Below are 14,085 nucleotides of genomic sequence, written 5' to 3' on the forward strand. Positions count from 1 at the left end.
TAATATGAATGTATGGCACAAAACTGCCAAAATATAAGAAAAATGAACCACACTGAAGAAGAATGAGCAGATACTACAGACACATTTGGCTCCTAAAAAACTACATATAAAGGAATGATAAGAAAGAAAACGTGAGATAGATAGATGTAAAATTACTGAAGTGTTAACAGTTTACAAAGAAAGCTTGAAGAAGAACAGATCTATATGAAAAAGGAAGAGGCAGATTTGAAAAGGAGCTAATAGGACTTCCTAGAAATGCAAGAAAAAAAAACCCACAAGCATCTAAAACTCAGTGGTTAGCTTAAACATGGGATCAAAAAAAAATGTTTAACTGTAGCAAGAACTGGTGAACTGGAAGATAGATTTGGGGAAATCATCAGAATGTACCTATAAAACAGAGAGATGAAAAATATGAAAGAGAAAGAGTGATAGAGGATGGCATAAAAGAAATGACAGCTAACAAACATTAACAAACATTTGTAACCACCCAGTGGGTTACAAATTCTAGGCACCTTGCCCACTGCCTAGACAGAGCCAATTTATCAAGACAGGGGAATCGCAATGGAGAAAGAGTAATACACACAGAGCTGGCCGTGCAGGAGAACCAGAATTTTATTATTACTCAAATCAGTCTCCCCAAGCATTCAAGGATCAAAGTTTTTAAAGATAATTTGGCAGGTAGGGGCTTGGGAAGGGGGCAGTGCTGGTTGATCAAGTAGGAGATGGAATCATAGGGGGTTGAAGTGAGTTTTTCTTGCTGTCTTCTGTTCCTGTGTGGGATTGCAGAACTGGTTGAGCCAGATTACCTGTCTGGGTAGTGTCAGCTGATCCATCCAGTGCAGGGTCTGTACAATATCTCAAGCACTGATCTTAGGTTTTATAATAGTGATGTTATTCCCAGCAATAATTTGGGGAGGTTCAGATTCTTGGAGGCAGGGGATGCCACATGGCCCCTAAACTGTAATGTCTAATCTTGTAGCTAATTTGTTAGTCCTGCAAAGGCAGTCTGGTCCCCAGGCAAGAAGGGACTTTTTGAGAAAGGGCTATTATCAATTTTTTTCAGAGTTTAAACTATAAATTTCTTCCCAAGGCTAGTTCAGCCTATGCCTAGGAATGAACAAAGAGAGTTTAGAGGTTGGAAGCAAGATGGGGTCGCTTAGGTCTGATCTCTTTCACTGTCATAATTTCCTCAGTTATGATTTTTGCAAAGGTGATTTGGAGTTCTAGAAGGCAAAAACAAGAAGTGGAAGGCAACATTAAAAAGATTTACAATTGAAAGTGTTCTAGAATTGAGCCAAGACATGCGGGGGTTCAGTGTATATTGCTCAGGTGATGGGTGAACCAAAATCTCACAAATCACCACTAAAGAACTTACTCATGCAACAAAATACCACCTGTTCCCCAATCACCTATGGAAATAAAAATTTTATTTTATTTTTCCATAAGTTATTGGGGTACAGGTGGTATTTGGTTATATAAGTAAGTTTTTTAATGGTGATTTGTGAGACTTTAGTCCACTCATCACCCGAGCAGTATACACTGCACCATATTTGTTGTCTTTTATCCCTTACCCACTCCCACTCTTCCCCCTAAGTCCCCGAAGTCCATTGTATCATCCTTATGCCTTTGCGTCCTCAGATCTTAGCTCCCACATATCAGTGAGAACACATGACAAAACAAGGCTCGTCAACACCCTCCAAAAATCACACTAGTTCACCAGCTATGGATCCAAACTGAGAAGAAATCCTCAATTTACCTGAAAAAGAATTCAGGAGGTTAGTTATTAAGCTAATCAGGGAGGGACCAGAGAAAGGCAAAGCTCAATGCAAGGAAATCCAAAAAATGGTACAGAAGTGAAGGGCGAAATATTCAAGGAAATAGATAGCTTAAAGAAAAAACAATCAAAAATTCAGGCAACTTTGGACACACTTTTAGCAACGTGAAATGCCCTGGAAAGTCTCAGCAATAGAATTGAACAAGTAGAAGAAATTCAGAGCTCGAAGACAAGGTCTTCAAATTAACCCAATCCAACAAAGACAAAGAAAAAAGAATAAGAAAACAGGAACCAAGCTTCCAAGAAGTTTGGGATTATGTTAAAAGACCAAACCTAAGAATAATTGGTGTTCCTGAGGAAGACAATTCTAAAAGCTTAGAAAACATATTTGGGGAATAATAGAGGAAATTTTCCCCAGCCTTGCTAGACACCTAGACATCCAAATACGAGAAGCATGAAGAACACCTGGGAAATTCATCTCAAAAAGATCTTCGCCTAGGCACATTGTCATTAAGTTAAAAAAAAATTTTTAAAGAAAAATCACAAATCCCAACATCCAGATAGAGTTAAACAAAAATCAAATGCATCTAAAAAAGAAAAAAAAAAAACTAAAAGTGATTTAAAAGGAAAACTATACTGAATTATAAATAGTTCAGTCTTCTCATTAACATATACCAGAAAACCATGGAATAGTAGTTTGAAAATGCTGAGGGATTCAAGACCAGCGTGGCCGCAATGGTGAAACCCTATCTCTACTAAAAATACAAAAATTAGCCAGGCGTGGTGGTGCTCGCCTGTAATCCCAGCTATTTGGGAGGCTGAGGGAGGATAATTGCTTGAACCCAGGAGGCAGAGATTGCAGTGAGCCAAGATCACGCCATTGCACTCCAGCCTGGGTGACAAGAGTGAGACTCTGTCTCAAAAACAAAAAAAAAAAAGAAAAAGAAAAGAGAGTGCTGAGGGAAAAATAACTGTTGGCCTAGAAGTCTGCATCCAGATGAACTATTTTTAACAATGAAGAGAACAGAAAGACGTTTACCAATAGAATCAGATTTATATATATATATATTTTATATATATATACACATACATATATATATACAAAATATATATATATTTTGAGACAGAGTTTTACTCTTGTTGCCCAGGTTGGAGCAATAGCACAGTCTCAGCTCACTGCAACTGCTGCCTCCTGGGTTCAAGCAATTCTCGTGCCTCAGCCCCCCAAGTAGCTGGGACTACAGGTGCCCACCACCACGCCCAGCTAATTTTTGTATTTTTAGTAGAAACAGGGTTTCACCATGTTGGCCAGGCTGGTATCAAACTCCTGACCTCAGGCAATCCACCCACCTCGGCCTCCCAAAATGCTGGAATTACAGGTGTGAGCCACCGCGCCCAGCCAAGATCCCATACCCTCATCGAAAGAACTACAAAAAATTGTACTTTAGTAAAAATGAAATTGAACTCAGAAGGAAGGTATGAGGTGAAAGAAGAAATAATAAGTTTTTCCCCATACACACACACACGAAGGTAGATATGTTGATGTCTAAGTATTTACAGTAATAAAAAATAATAATGTTTAAAATGGGGATGAGGTTAAAGCAATGCGGAACAAAAATACTTGATAATTAAATAGAAGTAAAAATGAAGGAGAATGGATTTCAAGTTAAAAAAACCTTTGCAGGTCAGTGGATCCCCTAAGTGGTATCAACAAAAGTTTTAAATATCTTGTACTCTTTGGAAGGAGAAAAAAAATATTGATTAACTTTACACTCTATTAGATATGCCTATTAAAAACTTTTGGAGGCTGGACATGGTGGCTCACACCCGTAATCCCAGCACTTTGGGAAGCCGAGGTGGGTGGATCACCTGAGGTCAGGAGTTCAAGACCAGTCTGGCTAACATGGTGAAACCCCATCTCTACTAAAAATACAAAAATTAGCTGGGCATGGTGGGGGGTGCCTGTAATCCCAGCTAGTCGGGAGGCTGAGGCAGGAGAATTGCTCAAACCCAGGTGGCGGAGGTTGCAGTGAGCTGAGATTGTGCCATTGCACTCCAGCCTGGGTGACACAGCAAGACTCCATCACAAAAACAAACAAACAAACAACAAAAAAAAAACTTTTGGAGTAACTTCTTCCAGATCAGAAAATATATATATATATATATATATAATTTCCATAGCAATAGCAGGAAAGGAGGTGATGATTTATTAGATGTCCAACTGAGGTCAAATCCAAGAAAATAAATGTGAAGTTATTAACTGATATATGATTTCTGAGCCATTGGACAGAATGTGATCAGGGAAGTTGTAAGTAAGTGTAGATAGAAAAGGGAAGACATCTGAAGAGGGAAGCCTGGGGCTCTGAAACAGCAAAAGATTGGCCAAAGGAATCCAGTCCTGCAGTGGAGATGGGGGAGGAGGAGACAGTGAGACAGAGAAAACCAGATTTCTGGGTCATGGAATCCAAATGAGAAAAGGGCCTCAAGAAGGAGGCAGGGATTAACTGTGTCACTTGTTCTTGATACATTAAGAAGGGACACAGTGGGAATTGCCCAGTAGATTTGGTAATGCAGAGGTCCTAGTCAAGATATTGAAATGCTTTTTGTTTTTTGTTTTGAGACGAACGCCCAGGCTGGAGTGCAGTGGTGCGATCTCGACTCACTGCAACCTCTGCCTCCTGGATTCCAGCGATTCTCCTGCCTCAGCCTCCCAAGTAGCTGGGATTACAGGCATGCGCCACCACGCCCAGCTAATATTTTAGTTTTTTTAGTAGAGATGGGGTTTCACCATATTGGCCACGCTGCTCTCGATCTCCTGACCTCATGATCTACCCGCCTTGGCCTCCCAAAGTGCTGGGATTATAGGCATGAGCCACCACGCCTGGCCTGAATTTTTTTTTTTTTAATGGAGTTTTGTTCTTTTAACCCAGGCTGGAGTGCAGTGGCGCGACCTTGGCTCACTGCAACCTCCGCCTCCCGGGTTCAAGTGATTCCCCTGCCTCACTCAGCCTCTGGAGGAGCTGGGATTACAGATGCCTACAGCCATATATGGCTAATTTTTTGTTTTTTTCATAGAGACAGGGTTTCACCATGTTGGTCAGGCTGGTCTCGAACTCCTGACCTCAGGTGATCCACCTGCCTCTGCCTCCCAAAGTGCTGGGATTACAGGCAGGAGCGACCGCACCTGGCCCTGAAATGTTTTTAAAAACTACTTATTAGGGCTGGGCAAGGTAGCTCGTACCTGGAATCCCAGCCCTTTGGAAGGCCGAGGCAGGTGGATCACCAGAGCTCAAGAGTTTGAAAGCACCCTGGGCAACATGAGGAGACCCCAACTCTACAAAAATTACAAAAATTAGCAGGGCACGGTAGCATGTACCTCTGGTCCCAGCTACTTGGGAGGCTGAGGTGGAAGGATTGCTTGATGCTAGGAGTTTGAGGCTACAGTGAGCTATGACTGCACCACTGCACTCCAGCCTGAGTGACAGAGCAACATACTGTCACAAAAAAGTATTTACTGAGATACAAAATATTGATACATAAATAGGCAAATCGCTCATAAACACAGCCCTGCTTCAAGAAGAGCTTGTCATAGGGCACAATTTGCATCATAAAACAGCAAGGGAAAGAAATACTATTGTTGGGCCGGGCGCGGTGACTCACGCCTGTAATCCCAGCACTTTGGGAGGCCGAGGCAGGCGGATCACGAGGTCAGGAGATCGAGACCATCCTGGCTAAAACAGTAAAACCCCGTCTCTACTAAAAATACAAAAAATTAGCCAGGCGTGATGGCGGGCGCCTGTAGTCCCAGCTACTCGGGAGGCTGAGGCAGGAGAATGGTGTGAACCCAGGAGGCAGGGCTTGCAGTGAGCCGAGATCGCGCCACTGCACTCCAGCCTGGGCGACAGAGCAAGACTCCGTCTCAAAAAAAAAACAAAACAAAAAAAAAGAAATACTATTGTTATTCATATAAAAGGAAAATAAAAATAATCTTTTTAAAAATTATATGTCTTAAGGGTAGGAAAGGATTTCTTCATTAGTCCCAAAAGGCAAAAATCACAAGCTAAATCTTTGACAGATTTGATCTCGTTAATGCTTCAAACTTCCTTCTAAGAGATGAAAAGCAAAACAGGAATGTTAACCAGCAAAGCAGAAGATATTAGCAACAAAGATACAAAAGATTGTCAAGATTACATAAATTAGTTCCAAAAATCAATAGAAAAATATAATTAACCCAATATGGATGGATAGTTCCCAAAAGAAGAAAAACCACATGGCTCATAAATATGAAAAAAATAAAGTGCTTAGACCTGCTAGTCATCAGGGAATTGCAAATGAAAATAATAATAGGAGGCCGGGCACAGTGGCTCACGCCTGTAATCCTAGCACTTGGGGTGGCCAAGGCGGGCGGATCACCTGAGGTCAGGGGTTTGAGACCAGCCTGGCCAACATGGTGAAACCCTCTCTCTACTAAAAATACAAAAATCAGCTGGGCGTAGTGGTGCATGCCTCTAATTCCAGCTACTCAGGAGGCTGAGGCAGGAGAGTTGCTTGAACCCGGGAGGCAGAGGTTGCAGTGAGCCAAGATTGCCCCACTGAACTCCAGCCTGAGTGACAGAGCAAGACTCTGTCTTAAAAAAAAAAAAAAAAAAAAGGCCAGTGTGGTGGCTCACGCCTGTAGTCCCAGCACTTTAGGAGGCCGAGGCGGGTGGATCACCTGAGGTCAGGAGTTCGAGACCAGCCTGGCCAATATGGTGAAACCCTGTCTCTACTAAAAATACAAAAAATTAGCCAGGCATGGTAGCGGGCACCTGTAATCCCAGCTACTCAGGAGGCTGAGGCAGGAGAATCGTTTGAACCCAGGAGGCGGAGGTTGCAGTGAGCCGAGATCATGCCATTATACTCCAGCCTGGGAAACAAGAGCAAAACTCCGCTTCAAAAGAAAAAAAAGAAAGAATAATAGGATACAACGTCACACCCAGTGATCTGACAAAGATGAAAGTAGGAAAACTGAGAAAAAGGTATTCTCAAAACCACTAGTGGAGTGTTAACTGGCACAGCCACTTCGGTGGTACCCACTAAAGTTAAAGATCGGTGATCCGTACAATACCATACCACCATCTGTAAGTGTATTTTTCAGAAGAATTCTCACACACAGGCATAAAGAAATGGAAGTATTTTCATATATCAACTTACATGAAAATGAGACTTTTGAAATAAACACTCACCAATAGGGGAATAGGTGAACTAACTAAAATTTATTGTAGAATAGAATATCATACAGAGATTAACACATAAGCTACAACTAGACAAACCAACCTGGAAAAATCTCAAAACATAACATTGGATGGGCCAGGCATGGTGGCTCACGTGTGTAATCCCAGCACTTTGGGAGGCTGAGGCGGGTGGATCACTTGAGGTCAGGAGTTCAAGACCAGCCTGGCCAAAATAGTCTCTTCTAAAAATACAAAAATTAGCCAGGTATGGTGGCGTGCACCTGTAATCCCAGCTACTCGGGAGGCTGAGGCAGGAGAACTGCTTGAATCCAGGAGGCAGAGGCTGCAGTGAGCCGAGGTCGTGCCACTGCACTCTAGCCTGAGTGACAGAGGCAGACTCCGTCTCAAAAAAAGAAAAAAAAAAAGGCACCATAATCACTACATTCTTTTCAATCTCACACAGAAGCTCCCTACTGTGGGTTTTACATGGTGGCTTCCGGAGCTGTGGTCCTCACTGCTGGAGTTCTTTCTATGGGTTTTAATGGAAAATGGCTTTCAATTTGACAGATACTCATTTTTATATACATGGGAAGTCTACTTTCTAGATACTTATCTCTGAAGATAATTTTGATGTTTGTCACAAATAAGTTGTAAACTAAAATTAGTTCAAAATATTGACATTTTCTGAGGATTCTAATTCAGTACTCTATCAGAAAATGTGTTTGCCATTCAAACCAGTACAACACTGCAAAGCTTCTAATATGAATGTGTTCCAAATTACCCCCAAATTTAGTGGCTTAAAGCAAATGACAACCCTTATTTTGCTCACAACTCTGTAATTTAGGCAGGACTAAGTGGGATTAGTTTGCCTCTGTTGCATTCAGCATCAGCAGGGTTGGCTTGGAGACTGGTGGCTGGAATTACCTAAATACCTGTTCACTCATATGTCTGGTAACTGATGCTGGCTCCTGGCTGAGACCTCAGCTGGAGCTTCTGGCTGGAAGATGTCCACGTGGCATCTCCTTGTTGCCTGGGGGCTTCCTTCATAGCACGGTGGCTGGGTTCCAGGGGCAAGAATCCTGAGAGAGAGAGCCAGGCTCACATCACCTTTTATGACCTAATCTTGGAAGTCATATAACATCATTTCTCCCACTTTTTTTTTTTTTTTTTTTTTTTTTTGTGACGGGAGTGTCTCGCTCTGTCACTTAGCCTTGAGTGCAGTGGCGCCAAATCAGCTCACTGCAACCTCCACCTCCCAGGTCCAAGCAATTCTCCTGCCTCAGCCTCCCAAGTAGCTTGGATTACAGGTTGCTGCCACCACGCCTGGCTAATTTTTGTATTTTAATAGAGATGAAATTTCACCGTGTTGGCCAGGTTGGTCTTGAACTCCTGACTTCAGGTGATTTGCCCACCTCCGCCTCCCAAGGTGCTGGGATTACAGGCGTGAGCCACCACACCCAGCCCATTTCTTCCACATTCTATTGGGGTTTCCTGGGCAAGAATCCTGAGAGAAGACAGCCAGGCTCACACCACCTTTTATGACCTAATCTTGGAAGTCCCATAACATAATTTCTCCCACATTGTATTGGTCAAGCAGTTGCAAAGTTCAGGGATCAGAAATATTGCATTGTGCATTTTTGGAAAATACAACATCTTCAGACACACAGAGTGGTGGTGAGCCATCCATCCATTCTCCTCCAACCTAACAATTTTAGGAAAGGACCTTTGAGTGTGCAGGTGTGTGTGTGCATGTGTGTTTATGTGTGACCATAATCCTGTTTTGAGTTAATTGTAGTTTTCAGTTGCTGCTATTTTTTAAATTCTAAATCATAATTTTATACATTACCCACATTAGTATGGGTCCATAGTTATCAGTTTAGTTTGCTGAAGGTTAACTCTGAAGCCCATGCTGGTTAGTCATGCATATTTATATTAATAGTATTTGGTATATAAATTTATAATAATTGGAAATTAAGATGTGTCTACAAGGTATTTTGAATATAAAGAGTATTTTGAATATAAAGCATCAGTGTAGGGAGCACCCCTCCCTACACTGGGCTTGGGTTAAAGGTAAGACGCTTGCTTTATCAATCAGTGCTATGGAACAGGGAATCATAAGAAGAGCATGGAGAAAACCAATGATTCTCCACTTAACCCAACAAAAATAAACCTTTTAAAAACACATCTACATGACAGCATATACTATTGCTGGATTTGGTGAATGGCATGTGTGATTTTTTTCTTTCTTTTTTTTTTTTCTCAGGCTGGAGTGCAATGGCACAATCTCGGCTCACTGCAACCTCTGCCTCCCAGGTTCAAGTGATTCTCCTGCCTCAGCCTCCCTACTAGGGGTGCTCACTACCACACCCAGCTAATTTTTGTATTTTTAGTAGAGATGGAGTTTCACCATGTTGGCCAGGCTGGTCTCGAACTCCTGACCTCAGATGATCCACCCACCTCAGCCTCCCAAACGGTTGGGATTACAGGCATGAACCAACATGCCCGGCCGGCATATGTGATTTGACTTTCCTTTGCAATAGTAAGAATGGGCTTCACTGATCCATCCTCTTGTCCATTTATTCACCCAAGGTATGTAAATATTGTAAAACCAAGAAAGAAAGGGCATAGCTGACTGTACCTCAACAGGACTGAACCCACTTCCTTAGACTCACGAGCACCCATCTTCCACCTGCAAAATGAACCATGAAGGAAGAAGTTCAAATTCCCATCTGGGTGCACTTTCCTGACCACCACTGTCCAACCCATCTACTTTAAATGTGTGGATAATCACCCTGAATGAATGTACTCATACAATGACTGATGTGCTATCCATGAATTCATGCTCTTTTTTTTTTTTCTGAGATGGAGTCTCGCTTTGTTACCCAGACTGGAGTGCAGTGGTGCAATCTCCACTCACCACAACCTCCCCATCCCGGCTTCAAGAGATTCTCCTACCTCAGACTCCCGAGTAGCTGAGAGTACAGGCACGTACCACTGTGCCCAGCTAATTTTTTTATTTTTAGTAGAGATGGGGTTTCACCATGTTGGCCAGGGTGGTCTTGAACTCCTGACCTCAGGTGATCTACCCGCCGTGGCCTCCCAAAGTGCTGGGATTAAACAGGTGAGCCACCGCGCCCAGCCAAATTCATGCTATTTAAGTAACTTGTAATCCATTATGAAGGTAAGTGTAATGAAAGTACTTTTAAGTTTATAAGGCATTTTATAAAGTAAATGTATACATTCATGAATTTATTTAGCTTTTTGAATAATTGTTAAATTGTTTTCTTATTTGAAACAGGAGTGAGAGGGACTGAGATAGTGTTTTTCTACCCAAGGGGCCCCAGGTGCTTAATAAAGTCTGCTAAACTGGACCAAAATTGAATAACTCATTCATTCATTCATTTATTCATTCCTGTATTCACACAACACACTGACTGAATTGTTGAGGAAGGTGAAAGAGAGGAGGGAACCAAGGATGACCTCAAGGTTTCAGGCTTGGGCGACTGAGTCACTAGTGGTGTTTTTTCTAAGATGGAGAACGTAAGAGGAGGATTAGATATTAACCTCTCCTGGAGTGTGACCTCACTATCTGTATAATGGAAACACATTCTATTGGGGTTCCAGGGGCAATAATCCTGAGAGAAAGAGCCAGGCTCACAACACTTTTTATGACCTAATCTTGGAAGTCCCATAACATCATTTCTCCCACATTCTATCGGCCAAAGCAGCTGCAAAATGCAGGGACAAGAAATACTGCAGGGTGCATTTTTGGAAAAAGCACAGATACACAGAATGGTGACCTATACATTCCCCTCCAACACAACACTTTTATGAAAGGATCTTTGAGTGTGTGTGTGTGCGTGTGTGTGTACGTGCACGCGTGTCTATGTGCCCTACCACCCTTCCCCTCAGGGTTGCCGCTTAGATCTTAAGATCTTCCTATGCTGATGAGGCACCAACACTTGCGATACTTTAGATGAGTCCACCCCTTCCTACACTGGGCTTGGGTTATAGGTAAGACGCTTGCTTTATCAATCAGTGCTATGGAACAGGGAATCATAAGAAGAGCATGGAGAAAACCAATGATTCTCCACTTAACCCAACAAAAATAAACCTTTTAAAAACACATCTACATGACAGCATATACTATTGCTGGATTTGGTGAATGGCATGTGTGATTTTTTTCTTTATTTTTTTTTTCTCAGGCTGGAGTGCAATGGCACAATCTCGGCTCACTGCAACCTCTGCCTCCCAGGTTCAAGCGATTCTCCTGCCTCAGCCTCCCTACTAGGGGTGCTCACTACCACACCCAGCTAATTTCTGTATTTTTAGTAGAGATGGAGTTTCACCATGTTGGCCAGGCTGGTCTCGAACTCCTGACCTCAGATGATCCACCCACCTCAGCCTCCCAAACGGTTGGGATTACAGGCGTGAACCAACACGCCCGGCCGGCATGTGTGATTTGACTTTCCTTTGCAATAGTAAGAATGGGCTTCACTGATCCATCCTCTTGTCCATTTATTCACCCAAGGTATGTAAATATTGTAAAACCAAGAAAGAAAGGGCATAGCTGACTGTACCTCAACAGGACTGAACCCACTTCCTTAGACTCACGAGCACCCATCTTCCACCTGCAAAATGAACCATGAAGGAAGAAGTTCAAATTCCCATCTAGGTGCACTTTCCTGACCACCACTGTCCAACCCATCTACTTTAAAATCCCAGGATACCAACACTTTGATATCTTTGGAGACTGGTGATCCATTCATTCTACTACTTTTTCATCATCTGTCACCTTTCTCAGGTCCTCACTTCCCTCCACACAGTTTACATTCCACGTGTTCCTCAGTATAATAGCTCCTTTGCGAACGCCTCTTCTGTCCATCTCCCATGGCAAAGCTGCTCAACTGGCAGATGCCATTTCTCATTGAATTCAACCATTCACCTCTCTTGTGCCTGTCCTTAGGCAGCTGAGCACTGCTAGAAAAGAAATGCCACAATTATGCTAACTGATCTCACTTTAAATTTGTGATCATGTGTTTCTTTTTTTTATTATTATGCTTTAAGTTCTAGGGTACATGTGCACAACGTGCAGGTTTGTTACATAGGTATACATGTGCCATGTTGGTTTGCTGCACCCATCAACTTCTCACATGTATGTTTATTGCGGTGCCATTCACAATAGCAAAGACTTGGAACCAACCCAAATGTCCATCAATGATAGACTGGATTAAGAAAATGTGACCATGTATTTCAAATCAGTGCTAAACACAGACCAACGATCCTGCCTATATCCTATCAATTCCCCCTTCTCACTTTCTGAGATGCCATCGCGACTCCTTCTTTGTCAAACCTCCAAAATACCTCCTACCACTTGGGCTGACTGCATCACCTTGTGGTTTTTGCTAAATAGGAACTATCAGATAAGAACAGCTTCCCTCTTCCATGATCAAGTCCAGCTGTCTCCTGAAACTCATGCCCATATATTCTGCCACTCATTCAGTGACAGGGGATGAATTGTTACTGATGCTATCAAAAGCCACTTGAGCCCTACCTTCCCTTCCCTTTCACCCACTCAATGACTTTATTACTACAGTCACTGATACAGTTTGGATGCTTGTCCCCACCCAAATCTCATGTTGAATTGTAATCCCCAATGTTGGAGGTGGGGCCTGGTGGGAGGTGTTAGATCATGAGGTTGGATTGCTCATGAATGGCATAGGCCATCTGCTTGGTGATAAGTGAGTTCTGGCCGGGCACAGTGGCTCATACCTGTAATCCTAGCACTTAGTGGGGGCTGAGGCGGGTGAAGCACCTGAAGTCAGGAGTTCAAGACCAGCCTGGCCAACATGGCAAAACCCCACCTCTACTAAATATACAAAAACTAGCTGGGCGTGGTGGCAGGCACCTGTAATCCCAGCTACTCAGGAGGCTGAGGCAGGAGGCTGAGCTGAGATAATGCCATTGCACTCCAGCCTGGCCAACAGAGCAAGACTCCATCTCAAAAAAATAATAAAAAAATAAAATAAGTGTGGGGCACCCCCACCTCTCTGTCTCTCTCCCTCTCTCTCTATCTCTCTCTCTTCTGCCTTCACCATGTGATGTACCTGCTCCACCTTTGCCTTCCGCAATAACTGGAAACTTCTTGAGGTCTCCCAGACACAGATGCCCCTATGTTTCATATACAGCCTGCAGAACCATGAGCCAATGAAACCTCTTTTCAAGTTACCCAGTCTCAGGTATTTCTTTGTACCAATGCAAGAACAGGCTAACACAGTTACCCTCTATCTTTCTGTAGCTTCAATTGATACCTCTGTCCTAAATCATAGAAACATGTTTCATTATCTTCAATTTAAAGATACCCTATCCTGATTCCACATTTCCCACCAACTCTTGGCCCATTCTCAGCTACTCTTCATGATAAAATTTGACTGAGCACAGTGGCTTATGCCTGTAATCCCAGCGGTTTGGGAGGTAGAGGCGGGCAGATCACCTGAGGTCAGGAGTTTGCGACCAGCCTGGCCAACATGGCAAAAACCCATCTCTACTAAAAATACAAAAATTAGCTGGGTTTGAGGGCCGGGCGTGGTGGCTCACGCCCGTAATCCCAGCACTTTGGGAGGCCGACACAGGCAGATCACAACGTCAGGAGATCGAGGCCATCCTGGCTAACACGGTGAAACCCTGTCTCTACTAAAAATACAAAAAATTAGCCGGGCGTGGTAGCGGATGCCTGTAGTCCCAGCTACTCGGGATGCTGAGGCAGGAGAATGGCGTGAACCCGGGAGGCAGTTTGCAGTGAGCCGAGATCGCGCCACTGCACTCCAGCCTGGGCGACAGAACAAGACTCCATCTCAAAAAAAAAAAAAAAAAAAAAAAAAAAAAATTAGCTGGGCGTGGTGGTGTGTGCCTGTAGTCTCAGCTACTGGGGAGGCTGAAGCAGAATTACTTGAACTTGGGAGGCGGAGATTGCAGTGAGCAGAGATGGCACCACTGTACTCCAGTCTGAGCAACAGAGTGAGAACCTGTCTCAAGAAAAAAAAAAAAAAAATCCTTTATACTGGCTGGCTCTTCCTCCTTACCTCTCATTCTTTCCTA

This window comes from Pan paniscus, chromosome 6 (assembly GCF_029289425.2).
Source record: "Pan paniscus chromosome 6, NHGRI_mPanPan1-v2.0_pri, whole genome shotgun sequence".
In the NCBI taxonomy this organism is placed as follows: Eukaryota; Metazoa; Chordata; class Mammalia; order Primates; family Hominidae; genus Pan; species Pan paniscus.